Genomic DNA, 15,410 nt, shown 5'->3' on the forward strand with positions numbered 1-15,410 from the left:
CAAATATTTGTGCACATTATAAGTAATTATCAAATTATATGCATTCATTTCTAATTGCAAATATTAATGTAAGCATCATATTTATGAAATAAAACCATAAAAAAATTGTGTTAAGGATCTTCAAAACTGAAAGTGGTGTTAAACAATGTCATGGCTGTTAAGTACGCTTTTTCCTTGATCAACATCTTTTAAAAAAATCTCCAGTGAGGTCCGAAGTCTATAAACATACATAACATTTAAAGAGTTATTTATGCTAAAAGTTAAATTGAAAATTGATATCTAGACTTAGTGCGATTCTTAAACCGGTTTGAGATATATATCGGACAGCTAACTTTATCTTTAAAATTATACTATTTAAAGAATAGCCTGAATGTACATTTATACAGTAAAAATTTCTAAAAGTGACATTATGCTCATATTTTCATTGTCAAATTGACTTTAATTGACTAAATATTTCAATAAACTGGTCGTTATAATGGTGATTGACCAACACATCATATTTGAAAATGTTTCGGGTAAAAAGTTAATCTACCTTAATATATAAAAAGACTGCCCAACTCTTTTTATAAATTTAAAGTTACAGGTACATTCTGACGTATAATTACACACATTTTACTGGGTCTTGTGAGTTATTTATCGTTCATGTGAAGTAAATTATAAAATTGACAGTAATTATGAGAAAATGTTAACTTATTTTTACCTTCACCTGTTCACTGTATATACTCGTATATCCATGGATGGGTATAATGTCACTTTAAACGTATGAGCATAAAACTCAATTAGTTTCTGTTACAGAATATGTATTGTTAGCCTTAACGTTTGAAGGTTGCATCTAAAGAAACAAAACAGCATTCGCAATATTCCCAGTTTTACAATTTTGTTTTTATAAAAAGATAATTTACATTTCTAGACTTCTAATAATGACGAAAAATAGTGAAATAGACATGGTCATCAATAAAATTTATCTGATTATAAGGCAAAGCGTTCTCTTACATTTTGAGCTCCGAAATCAAGTGAAAACATTCAGGCATCAAAATTTACCAATTGAAAATTCGGTTAAATGAAAATAAAACATCTAAACAATAAGATATAAAAGATTGCAGAAACGTATAAACTGGCATAAATCTAAGAGAAAAACAATTTTATGGAAACAATTTCACTGCAATTCAACAGCAGATAGTAAACATGAGAACTCATGAGAGAAGAAAAATACGGTCAAGCAAATATTATTAGGCAACTTTTACCAATATAAAGATACGAGATATTTATTCACTGTCTAACACGTTTGTGGCGTGGTATTTTACATGAATTTTTTAGAGCTAGATATAAATAAAATAATAAGTATGTTCATTGCATCATGTTCATTGCATCATAGCAATAAACAGTGATCACCGTAGGGAACGTGTTACAGTATCGCGTTTTATAGTTACAGTATAGAATTTTAAAGATGGAGGATTATTTTTTGGGAGGACAGGTAGGTGGTTTTTTATTCCGGCCCATACTACAAGTAGTTTAGTTTCTAAAATATGTTTTTGTGCTTTGCTTGTAAGGAACAGAATCCGGTATCTGGTCATATATTTCTCCAGACCCTGCATCGCAGATTCATCTCTATATTGTCTCATTAATATGCAGATTGGACAGTTTGAAAATTTGAATCAAGAGACCAACGCATTTTTCTCCAATTCCGACATTATTTATGCATGCCTAGAAAAAGTAAATCTGCAAAACGTTAGTCCTTTATGTTTATGAGGCTAACTATAGGGGGAGGTGGCTTCTGTTTGCGGCAAATTTACTGCAAACCTCATTTGCATGGTAAAAGTTTGCAGATGTTCGCCAAAAGTTTGCGGCAAATTTGCAGCAAACTTCATTTGCATAGTAAGTTTGCGGAGTTTCGCCAGAAGCTTTTGGTAACACTGCGGCAAACTTCATTTGCATATTTGCCAGTTTCAGCAAATATGTTATGGCGATATTTTGGCGAACATTTTGGTAAAGTTCTGGCGAACAATTTTTTCAAACATTGGAATAATTAAAACTAGCTGAATTATAAGAAAACAAATACATATTGGTTTAACACATTTTTTCAATAGAAAATAAAAGAAATATTACAAACATATCAGTAGAATAAAATAAAATTTGATAAATTTGTAAAATAAAGAAATTAATTCCCGAGTTTAAAAAAGAGATACATTTTATACACATTTTATTAGCAACTGATTCTATACATATTTGACTTTCATAAATTTCCTCTCTTTAGTTATGATTTTATCATGAATTGTTCATATTACTTATTAATCAATTAAAACAAAGAACTGTTTGAACCGGGGTGATCCCCCTTAACTAGGATTTGGACACAGAAAAGTATATCTTTTGTAGTTTCAGGGTTATGTCCCAGACAAAGTTCAAAGTGTGATAATTCCAAAATAGTTGTAAAATCCCACTTCAAATAACGACGTTATGGGCCAGACACATTTTTGCTTCTATGTCATGCTGTGACCTTGACCTTCAAGGTAATGACCCAAATGTTGCGTGTCACACATCGTCTCAATATGGTGATCATATCGGTGAAATAGTTGTAAAATCCGACCTCAAATAACGAATTTATGGGTCGGACACGATTTTGTTTCAAGGTCATGTTGCGACCTTGACCTTCAAGGTATTGACCTAAATGGTGTGTGCGACACATCGTCTCAATATGGTGATCATTTCTGTGAAATAGTTGTAAAATCCGACATCAAATAACCAAGTTATGGGCCGGACACAATTTTTGTTCAAGGTCATGCTTTGACCTTGACCTTCAAGGTAACGACCCAAATGTTGCGCACGACATGTCGTCTCAATATGGTGATCATTACTTTTAAATAGCTTTAAAATCCGACTTCAAATAACGAAGTTATGGGCCGGACATGATTTTTGTTCAAGGTCATAATGTGACATTGACCTTCAAGGTAGCGACCCAAATGTTGCGGGCGACACGTCGTCTTAATATGGTGATCATTTCTGTGAAATAGTTTTAAAATCCGACTTGAAATAACAAAGTTATGGGCCGGACACGAATTCGGGTTCGTACAGACAGACGGACGGACAACCCGATGACTATATGCTCCCCCGAAATTTTTCATAAAAACAATGTTTGACAATAGCTATTATTCAGCACATTTTGCAGTATTTCTTAGCACCAAAAATGGGAAATATAATATTGTTGTAAAAGCTAAAAATCAGAAAAGTTACAGTTTGAAATCTTCTATCTGGACAAAAAGTTTCATTCAAACATGAACTGGCATGGAATAACATACATACTTCGACATCCACTAAATCACTATTAATAACAATAAATAGTTAATACTAACAATAGCGTTATGCGTTATGCAAAAACAGACTAGACCAATAATGGCTTTCAAAATTGTAAAAATGAATCTCAAAAATATATTTTGGTCTTATACAAACAACATATTTCATGGACATAATACCTTAAAATTTAAACTCAAGTCATATAACATAATGATTTTGAGCAAAACAATATCTGACACAAACAATAATTGCTTTTAAAACAGTAAAAATGAATCTCAACAATATATTTGGGTCTTATACAAACAACATTTTTCATAGACATAATATTTCAGATTTAAACTCATGTCATATAACATAATGATTGTGAGCAAAACAATTTCTGACACGAACAGTAATGGCTTTCAAAAAAAGTAAAAATTAATCACAACAATATAGTTGGGTCTTATACAACAACGAATTTCATAAACATAATTTTATGTTTGTTTGTTTTGGGTTTTATACGTCACATCGACACAGTATAGGTCATATCGTGACGTTCAGGTGCCCTTCCTTGCATTATTTCAGGCACGAACGGGTATCTGAGTAGAACCACTGACGTTCCCCAGGCTAGCTGGATAGCTTCCTCACATGAAAGAATCCAAAGTCCCTGTCGGGATTCCAACCCACAGCGGTGAGGGGCAAGTGGTTTGAAGTCAATGATCTTAACCACTCGGCCACGGACGCCCCTCATAGACATAATAACTTAAGATTAAAACTAAATGTCTTTAGTCATGTCATATAACGATTGCAAGCAAAACAAAAACAGACTAGAGCAATAATGGCTTTCAAAATTGTAAAAATGAATCTTAACAATATTTTTGGGTCTTATACAAATATAGACATAATTACTAAAGATTAAAACTAAATGTCTTTAGTCATGTCATACAACGATTGCAAGCAAAACAAAAACAGACTAGAACAATAATGGCTTTCAAATTTGTAAAATGAATCTCAACAATATATTTGGGTCTTATACAAACATAAACATAATAACTTAAGAATAAAACTAAATGTCTTTAGTCATGTCATATAACGATTGCAAGCAAAACAAAAACAGACTCGACAATATCGTTACAAGAGCTGTCGGAGGACAGCAACACTCGACTATTCGAAAAAGTTGTCACAAGGGGGCTTCATTGAGTATAATAATGCTTACCTATATGAATACATAAAGTCGAAACAGTGGCATAATTATGCATTAAAGCAAATCAGAGTTATGGGACTTGTGCCAATCGTGTTAAATAATCATAGAGAACACGAGTTTACGGACGAAAGATAGACAAAAGCTCACCATGTCACTTTGTAAGCTAAAAACGCACTACTTTACTCTTTCACTCTTCCAAGTTTCAGTGCCCTGGCCATTGTGTGTATTTTGGTGTTGACTGCTTTGGTGACTAAGCTACTCTCCATATTAAGTTTATTGACGCAGTACACTGAAAAAAAAAGCAAGGTTTATTTTTCATTTACATGTTACCATGTTTATACTGGATAAATCTAGAACTATCACTGAAGGTGAATGATACCCCAAAACCCCACCTTGAAATAAAATGGCAGTAATCTATTAGTAAAGCCCACCTACAAATAAAGAAAATAAACACCAAAGGCAATTATTATTTATTGGTCAATACACTGGTGCTGGCTTGATTTTGATCTGTTGGGATGAACATGTATTTGCATTGCAAAACCTAGATTTATTTACAAATGACAAGTGGCTCATATATTATAAGTTTATCTAACTTAGTTAAGAAATCAAGGTATTATGTTAAAAAAAACACACAAAAATAACAAACAAGAGCGATCAGTGATCACATGTGTCGCCTCATGATGGCCAATTTCATGTTTGGACAAGTTTTGTGACAGACGGACAGACAGACAGACGGACAGTGCACAACTTGACTTGGTACTGATCATTCCTTTAAAGTTTGGATGAAATTGCACCAGTAGTTTCTGAGTGGTAGTCCGGACAAGCTTTTGTGTATCTGGCAACACACAAGAAAAAAAACCTTTTCATCAAACTTGCCGGAAATCATTCAACCGGAAAACCTGTGCAATATGCGCAAGGACTTGAGCAACAGATCAATCCTGTAAAGTTTCATTGAAATTGCATTTGTGGTATAAGAGAAGTAGTCCGGATAAACTTAAAAAAGGGCCATAACTCTGACAAAAATCATTGAACCAGAAAATGCTGACAATATGCACAACTAGACTTGGTACTGATCATTCCTGTAAAGTTTGGATGAAATTGCACCAGTAGTTTATGAGGAGTAGTCCGGACAAGTTTTGTGACGGACGGACAGACAGACAGATGACGGAGAAATTATCCCTATATGTCGCCACTACTCCGTAGATGCGACACAAAAATGATGCATGCTGTGAACATGACAGCCAGGTCAGAGCTCAAAGTTAAAACCAGCGTAATTCAAATAACCATTAGGATTTTTCTTCTAAATGCCACTGTTTGAAAGAACAATGTTGACTTACCAGTCTTACTTGTATGCAAAACTCACTTTTTCAATTATACATCAATAACAGTGGTTAAAATATACACAGATACTTTTCTGACAAATTCTAAATCATTACTGACATGATAACTGAGAAAAACTAGAAATGTGTCCATAGGACACGGATGCCCCCACACGCCACTGTTTTGTCAATCTTATGACTCTAGGTCAAATAGTTTTTGGACTACATGTGCCACAAGTTGAAAACTAAAAATCAACAAAGGGGCCATAATTCTGTTAAATTTGGTTGCAGCAAAAATTCCTTCCTTTACTACCATCTTCACATTAAGGTTGTTCATCCCTGGAAGTTTAAGCAAAATCTGCCATCTGGTTTAAGAGGAGTTGCTTTCACAAAATTTCTACATAGTATCATAGTATATGGTGAAAAAATTAACAAAGGGCCATAATTCTGTTAAATTTGGTCGCAGCAAAAATTCCTTCCTTTACTACCATCTACACATTAAGGTTGTTCATCCCTGGAAGTTTAAGCAAAATCTGCCATCTGGTTTAAGAGGAGTTGCTTTCACAAATTTCTACATAGTATATAGTGAAAAACTCAACAAAGGGCCATAATTCTGTTAAATTTGGTCGCAGCGAAAATTCCTTCCTTTACTTCCATCTTCACATTAAGGTTGTTCATCCCTGTAAGTTTAAGCAAAATCTGCCATCGGGTTTAAGAGGAGTTGCGTTCACAAGATTTTGGGACGGACTGACAAGTGCAACGCTATATGCTCCCACATTGTGGGGGCATAAAAAATAATCTTTTTTTTTACTTACATGTTAAACTGTCAAATCCTCTTTTGTGCCAGGCAGTATCTACTGCACTGGACATACCACTGCGGGTTTTACAGGGACATTTCGGGGAAAGTCTTAATCTGCTGTGAGGTTTTTCAAGATGTGGACCACTTCTGATATTGTTTTCAACCTTTGACTGTCTGTGAGAACTGTAATTGTAAAAATATATTACATAAATATTTTCTGTATTTTAAAATTCATCTTTAAACGTAATATTGACAAATATTGAAGATACACCAATGAATTGACAATAACTTATTTATAATTAATGTAACACAATGTTCATACTAGAATAAGTTTTGTTAATTATTAATGCTGATTGCACGACTTTTTCCTGACCAATTTTGGTAATCACTTTTATGAAATAATTCGGACTGCATATCGATTATTCATCACATGAAGATACATCAAATTGTTTCTATTGAAGACGACCCCAAATAGCATTACAAAATTATCACAGTATTATCATTAAATTGCTACACCATGATTATAAATATATATAAAAACCTCATAGATTTCAACTTACAGTTTCATAGGCATTTTTGTTTGATGTATTGTTGAGGATTGTTTATCACAATTGTATAAATCTGACCATTCACTGTCATTTGTAACTGTACATAGCATCTGACTGAAGAATAGACCTTGAATAAAAAAAATACATATGTACAAACAGTATATGGAGAGATATTCATATATTGAAGCAACTGACCTAACACAAACAGTTCAACAACACCAGTCAGTTTTGCACTGTCCTTTACTTTCGTAAATAAACAAAATACAGAAAACAAACTACCAGTACTCACTTTAGTGCTGGCGAGGCATCTGGCAAAGGACATCGGGACTCCAAGATCTTGTCAATAAGACCTTCCATGATGTTGTATTCTGATAGCATTGATTCTTCATGATGCACATCCCTTAAAAAGAATGCATGTATTTAATAAGAATTTTAGTCTTAAACCAATGAAGGTAAGTTTGTCATGTAGAAATAAATACTTTTATTAAAAAACAATTACACATACATTCATGTTATTTTGGAAAAAAATTATGTACGTGAATATAGAGTAACATGCAAAAACAACAAAGCCATTGTTTAAAAATTCTTTTCTCATATATGGATTGTATAATATTCTTTGGTTCCCTAAACCACGAGTGTGCCAGCAATATAGCATTATACCATGATAAGCTGCATAGACATGCATATAATTTCAAAATAATTTTTGAAATTCTTCCAATTCAATTACATGTTATTTCGAAAATATCATTGTAAATGTGTCTTACTCCATTTCCTTGATCTTTCGCAGCAGATTCTGTCGACATAGAAGCCACTGTCTCAATGATATTTCCAACACGTCTCTCCATTTTTTTCATCCCTCACCGGCCCACCTACACTATCACTCATTGCTGTAAGAAAATGAAAAGAAACAAATTATTTCAATTAAGTATACAAATATTTTGTCAAAAAAACTTCACATGGATTGTAATTTACATAACCGTGATTATAACACATTGCATAAATTTATATAGAGCTATTTTTAGCTGCCTCATGTATGTTGAATATTACTGTGACTGTGTGTATTGGCAGCCAAGTGTAAACTGTGTCTTTTATATAAATGTACATGTAGGATTCTGTAATGTCTTACTAAAAATTGCATTGTTGCAAGATTTAATTTAGCAACGTTTTATCATTTGTTTTTCAAATTTCTCAGTGACTTTGGGGAAGTTAAAACAGTTCAGAGGGAAGTTTATAAAAAATTCACAATAAGGAGTAGTGTTTTACAGTTCAACACAAACAAGATATATGTATGTATTCTGTATAATAAATTAATTATTTATAAATCAGAAACATAAATTTGGTCCGCATAATTTCTCTAATAATTTTACATGTTTGACATCATTGGAAGACGAGATAAACACTGATAAATCTATATTCTGATTTCATTTTGGTACGAGACCTTACATCTATGAATTCATAATCAGTATATAGTACTTAATCTAATTCTAAAGTATGATGCAATACATTTATAATCACTTACCTGTTCCTAATTTTGTGTTGACAACGAAACATGGCATTCCAACTTTCCAAGGTCTTCAATCTACTAGAGTCTATGTGTTTCGACATTTCACATACAAATATTCAGACACACCCTGTTTAAATTCACTTAACATGTTGTCAAAAGTTAATGGTAGCCTACTGGTCCAAGTCTACATTTTTTACAAAATCTTAGGTTTGACCGTAACACGCCAAACTCAACGATTCTTCTTCCCTCTTTCCAACCCTCATTATCAACCGATTTAGGAAGAGTTGATGTTTTGTAGAGCTGGTTTGGTTGACCCGTAATACTGGTTACCTACACTATAGTTATGTTGTATAATTAAGTCGGAATACTTGGGTTTTCTGCATCTTTTTACACTTTTTTTTAATCGACCGAGCGTATAGGGTATGTAAGTCTCGTCATGTGACTTGCGAGATTTCACGATATTTTGCACTTCCGGGTACAAACAAATATCAACAACATTGCTTATCTATATTGGGTAATACTTGTATGCCGGTGGGAAAGTAAAACTTACATGGAAAAGCAAATGATATGTGGAAATTGGCAGAGTTTTTTGTTTTGTAACGAAATGCAAATGGTTTCATCTTGTGAATAAGTATCAATGAAAGGCAACTTCGTATAATCAGGTGGGTGTGTCATTTCAAATTCAGTTTATCCCAATAAATGTTGTAATATTTTCATTTCGATGTAAATCTAATAAATTTGTTTTTTGATACAACATCATTCGCATCTGACACCATACTGGTAAATTTGATTTTATCAATTTTCTATAGCGCTACCTGATTATCTCTCAGAAGTGTATAATGTTTAGAAATTTCGGACAGCACATATTTCGGATAAACGTTTAAATATGATTATCAGTGTGTTTTAGTTGAATATATTTTCTTCCAACTGAAAATATTATTTATTTATAATTATTATCTTTATAAAGCACAAACAGTCAAGCTGTATATAACCAATTTAAATTGTCATAAAATTCAATGAAATATTTTGCTCCTGTAGATATTTTGACTGAGGACAGTGGTGAGATGAAAGACGTCAGTATCCGATGTAAATACACATGCATGCTCTGCTGTAAAATCGTTTTGGTAAGAAATATATACTTAAAGCTACTTAAACTACATTAATGAAAAATAAATATTATTGTATAACATATAATGTTCTCGTTTTTGTAAATAATTACAGTGTAGCTAAATAAACAAACAGTATGGCATATGTAGTTAATTCATGTTAAATACTGTTTAAAGTATTTTTCTCAAGTAAGTGGGTCATATTTTTTAGTTAAATCATGTTCAGTAAATGGTTAAAAGAACTTAGTCACTATCACATTTTTTAAAGATCATTTGTCAAAGCAAATCTACAAAAACTAGGACACCAAGAAGTGTTTCTTCCTTTTCAACATTATTTTCTATTCATGACAATATGAAAATGATTGAAATTTATAGCTGACTAATTATTATTGCTTTCAACTCATGATAAATTTTCTTTATATACAGGTATGTGATTTCATGGTTGGATCTTGAGTACTTGTCATGGCTCTTGATTTATTTTGGAGTGTTCACCATCAGATTAGAAATCAAATAGTGATACCACCAGGCATAGTTGAAAGGAAATGTCCATACACAGTCTTGGAGTACATACTGGTAGAGACATGGCAGTCCATTACAGATTTTGACTGAATTAAAGCTTCTTAAAGCTCCATGTCTTGTGTAAACTGTCTGACTGAATGTTTGTATTCTAATAAAAACTAAGGTTGAAGACACTTCAAAGATATATGTCAGTGTAAAAATGTTAAACAAAATATCTGTCTTTGTTAGAAATAAATAACCTGTCTTTGTTAGAAATAAATAACCTGTCTTTATTAGAAATAAATAACCTGTCATTTGTAACTTTGTATTAACTTAATTATTCAAAGATAATTGCAAATGGCTGCCCAAAACAGTTTCAACCAGGCATCATGTAGTTTCAAAACAGTTAAGATAAATTTGTTATAAATATACTTGTAAATTAACAGGAATGGTAAAAAGATAAATGTTCAGCATTAAAATGTTTCTATCTTGATTGAGTTTCATTTCATATTATCACAATGATCACTGCAATTGTAAAAGTAATGTTATCTTTAACCGTTATTTAAATATCATGAAAATCATCTCAAAGAAAAACTTGTTTCTGAGGCAAGATGTGTAAAATTCCTTCCAGTTATAGCCTTTCACTGCTCTTAGAAAAGCCATGATTTGCATTGTACATGGCAGGTAGTAATACCAGAGTAAACAATATTAATGCAATTCATCTGTGTTGAGTATTCTGTAGCAAAACACTAGCTTGCTAGCCCTTGTAAGCCCAAGTCTCTCTCTTAATTGGAGAAGACTTGCAATTCTGCATTCCTTGAAGATTTTAGTATCAGAGGGGTAGTTATTACATACCATATACTTCTTTGGGTTTCAAATTACCTGTTTTATAATGTATTGAACCTGTTGACATTTGACCAAAAGTGAATTATCTATACAATACATGCAAAACTTAGGGTTTGCACTTGTTACAAAACAATTACATCACTGATACATTAATATACCCATTGGAACTGTTTCAAAATTGTCAATGTTTCAAAAAAAAAAAAAAAAAAAAAAAAAAACACCACACAATGCTTTTAACTTCTGTCCATGTACATATGTGTAAATGTAGTCATTGAAGAGCTGTCAAGAACTTTTCATCAATATTATTTAGATAGTGTATGTTTCGATTTCAGGACAGACAAAATTCAAATGACATGCATAGTTTTTAATATAGTCAATGCTTGCATATTCAAGCAATCTAGCCATTGCTGTTAGAGAATTAAAGTACACAGTGACACTTATTTTGCAGATGAACTCTTATGATCAAGCACTGCTATAAATATATGCCAAATAGTAGAAACAAAAAACAGTTCATAAGTTTAATAAACTTTTATTTTTACACAATTTATAGTGCACTGCTTAGCATATATATCACACTGATTTTCCAATGGAAGAAAAACTTCAGGAAAGCACTTGGAATTATTATTAGTTATTTGGACAATGTAACTTTACACTGTGAATGTCTACTGATACAAGAATAAGAATATTTCCTTTTACAAATGTAAAGACTTTGAAAATTAACATGAACAAATTATCATAGAGTTATAAATCATATTCTAATTGAAAAATGTTCAGCTTGATATCAAAGCTTTGATTGCAAATTTGTGAGCTTATCAATGATTACCTCACAATATTAGTAGTAGATGATATATAATATTTTTGCTAATCTTTACTTCATAGTCATTTAATGTCCATAATGTCATATGACTATACTGTGATTCCATGAAAAAACCTTATCTCTGGTGTGTTATCAGCTTTGGTATATATAGCTAGAGTATCTAGTTTTAATACTTAAAACTGCAATGAAATGTGGATATTTTACTCTGTTTCTATCATTGTGACATTAACATGTTAACAAGATCATAGTGTCAAACACCATAAACTCATACTCTTTATACATTAAGATTTTTGTGCTGGATGTCATTCATCTTCTTCAGAAAAGTACATTTGACTATTCTCAGTGGCTTATATTAAACTAATATTTCACTGTAACTGTGTGTTCTCTGATATCATTCTCAAATTAAGGAACTGGAAGATGGCAGTTGCAATAAAGGTCTTGATGGACAAATGCTCCTTCATCTTTTCCCTTTTTATCTGCACAATGAAAAATCAATAAATATGTTGTTACAAGTGTAAGACACTAGAAATGATATTTACATTACATTTAATAAGCTGGTCATGATTGACAGAAAAATTTCATATTTGAAGTAAATAAACATTAAAGATAAACAACAACACATAATATATAACAGTAAAAAATATTGATCTTCTTGAATGTGAAACATGACTATTTTTAATGTTTTATTTACTTATCAATAATCATGCAGTGAAATCCAAAAGTTATTAAATTATAATGATATATTTTGATAATTGTTTATCTTTCCGATCTCAACTAAAAATTAATCAATTATTTTACATGTATTTACCTTTGATGTATAGATATTTCAGGATCATAGGCAGTGCAAACAGTTGATTAATGGTCCATATTGAACAACTGTATATTCTATACTTGTCATATACCTCCTTGTCTATACATCTGAAATGGTTTAATCAAATATTATATTTTTTAATTCAATCATATTTGCTAGGTACCATATTAACATGTATATATAATTGAAAAAGGAACAAGAATAAAATGGAAGGGAAAAAATATCCGAATTACTGTGCAATGTCCGAATTTTGTATAACTTTAATATACACTAGAATTAAAGTGTTTCTCCATTGTTTATTTCAATAAGTTAAAATGGTTTGAATTAATTTCTCAAATCAGTAGTTTTTAAACAATACTAAAAGCTAAACAACTAGAATTCACTACCTTGACAAAACATCCGAAACAATTGTCACTATCCGAAAATAAACTAGTTTTATTAAACTCTATAAATCCCTCGTTTTTCCGTCAGATAATTGACCTACCTGCATTTTTTGACCCGTGCTATCCATTCCTTCAAATCTGAAGAGGACCGAAACAAATTTAACTTCTATATCCCTCGAGTTCTTCGGGTTACCTATATGCGTAACGGTAAATAAGTCTGCCGATGTACCCGGAAGTGGTAAATCGAAAGTGAAAGTAAACGAGACTTACGGGCCCTATTACGCCTGTAAGACGCCATGTTAGATATCTACGGAAATTACGTCATTTTCTCGGGGAATACTACCACGTGACCGGGGATATCCGCTATTATTAGAATTCCGACTTTATACGTAATTCTAACACTTTTGGATTTTTTTCTATATAAACAAAGAAGGCCCGAAGCGTGCATTATTCTACAACAATGCACTCGCCGTTCTTATTATCCCCCTGTGTATTTTCACATTGCGGGCGCCATTTTGTTTGAAAAATCTGATAAATAAAAACAATTTTTTGTCGAATTTTGTTGTGAAAACTATCTTGAATGAAAGAAAATGGTCTAACTAAGAAAATGAATCCGAACACCAATATCTTTTATTCAGTCGTTAACGCTGAACAGACGTTTAAAGTATTGTTTACGTGACGTCACAATGTAGCGCCAAACAGCACGTGCAAAACAATCAAATCAAGTACGTTATTTCAATGTCGCAAACGAGTTAAGTTTTACATTTATTTCACTTTTAATAATTTTTATTTCGCTAGTGAAGTAAAATAAACAAACAAAGTTTTATCAACGTTTTCAAAATGCGTTATTCTCAAAATGTTTCTACACACTGAAGATTTAACGACAGTTTTTTTTTCATACCACTGTAACAGCCTTTAAAAGAACGTTTCTATTGGCAACTCTGAGGCGATAACAAATTTAAACACCAAACATAAAGTCCGACTTTATAGTAATAATCATATTTTTTCTTGACGTGTAAGAATGGAAATAGATATTAATTCTTTGTGCATTATTTTATAATAATGCACGTTTTTCGTTCCAATGCTTTGTATCTAATCACGCAGGCCTATCGGCCTTCGTGATTATATTACTACGCATTTGAACTCAAACCGTGCATTATTCTACAACAATGCACTCAGAATTGATATCTATTTCCTAAACAAACGAAGTTCGTTACGATAAATGGCGAGATATGGCGGTAATTGTCGAAGATTGCCGATTTCATTATGGGTCTTCTACCTTATATTTTTTTAACTGTTATTGTGAACTACAATACCCTCCATGATACATATGATGTTTCAATTTGATAACTCTTAGGCAAAAAATAAAAATATGTTTGTTTCCACTTCCCGACCCATTAAAATAGGGTTGGGTAGGTAGGTAGGTAGGTAGGTTAAATTATAGGTAGGTACATGAAGGACTTATTTTATATGTGCATAGATCTAATAATATATATAATTCCTTGGCAAAATAGTTATTTACTGAACAAAGTTGGATTAACTTTCAGAACTGATATGTTTGTGGCGATTATCTGGCAAACTTGTTCTTATAGAAAAGTTTCTGGTGAACTTTCAGCGAATATTTTTTTTTTGATAGAAAGATTCTGGCAATCTCTGGCAAATTAGTTTTCCACTGAAAGTTTCTGGCAAACTATTGGCGAACAACTTAATATTCTGGTGAATTCGCCGCAAAGTCGCCAAATGTTTGCTACAGAGTTGCCACTAGTGGCGATATCTGGCAAACACTTGACACAGTGTTTCGGCGAACTAAAAGGTTTGCAGCGAATTTGCGGCAAAGTTGCGGCGAGTTTACGGCAAACCTTTCCTTTTGGTACGGGCAGTGCCAACTTATGCAAGCAGTAGAACTATACAAGTTTATTGCTCAATATTGCAACAATATCATTATTTTGGAAACATGTTCTATGACAAGCACTTTCACACCTTCACCTCATTTGCAATATGACGTACTGTCAAGCAACAAGTACATTATAAAATTCTGGAAACAAAGTGATCCCTCGGAAGCATTAATCACAACAAAATAACATAAGAATTGCAGACTCGGTTTGATTGAGTCTGTACATGAGGGATAATGAATAAGTGCAACATCCCTCACGCCCCCTAGCACCGGCTTGAGCGGTACTCAATTCTCAACACTTTATAGTGTTGGCATCAATGATCCCGAAGGACCAGAAAATATAACAACACTGAAGTGAAGTACGGGGCAACTTTTTACGGCTGCCACACGGCACTTGACACCTGCTGTTGTGAA

The 15,410-nt window shown here is 32.4% G+C and overlaps 1 long non-coding RNA gene across 1 annotated transcript; it reads right to left on the reverse strand.

Moving 5' to 3' along the window:
• Nucleotides 1–10,826: 10,826 nt before the first annotated feature.
• On the reverse strand, nucleotides 10,827–13,389 carry LOC132746248 (uncharacterized). The gene is made up of 3 exons (XR_009627967.1): nucleotides 13,204–13,389; nucleotides 12,717–12,826; nucleotides 10,827–12,384 (listed from the first exon to the last, which is right to left on the reverse strand). It is a non-coding gene; the product is annotated as an uncharacterized LOC132746248 (long non-coding RNA).
• Between the last annotated feature and the right edge of the window lie 2,021 nt (nucleotides 13,390–15,410).

This window comes from Ruditapes philippinarum, unplaced genomic scaffold (assembly GCF_026571515.1).
Source record: "Ruditapes philippinarum isolate M1 unplaced genomic scaffold, ASM2657151v2 ctg1788_1_1_1_1, whole genome shotgun sequence".
Taxonomy (NCBI): Eukaryota; Metazoa; Mollusca; class Bivalvia; order Venerida; family Veneridae; genus Ruditapes; species Ruditapes philippinarum.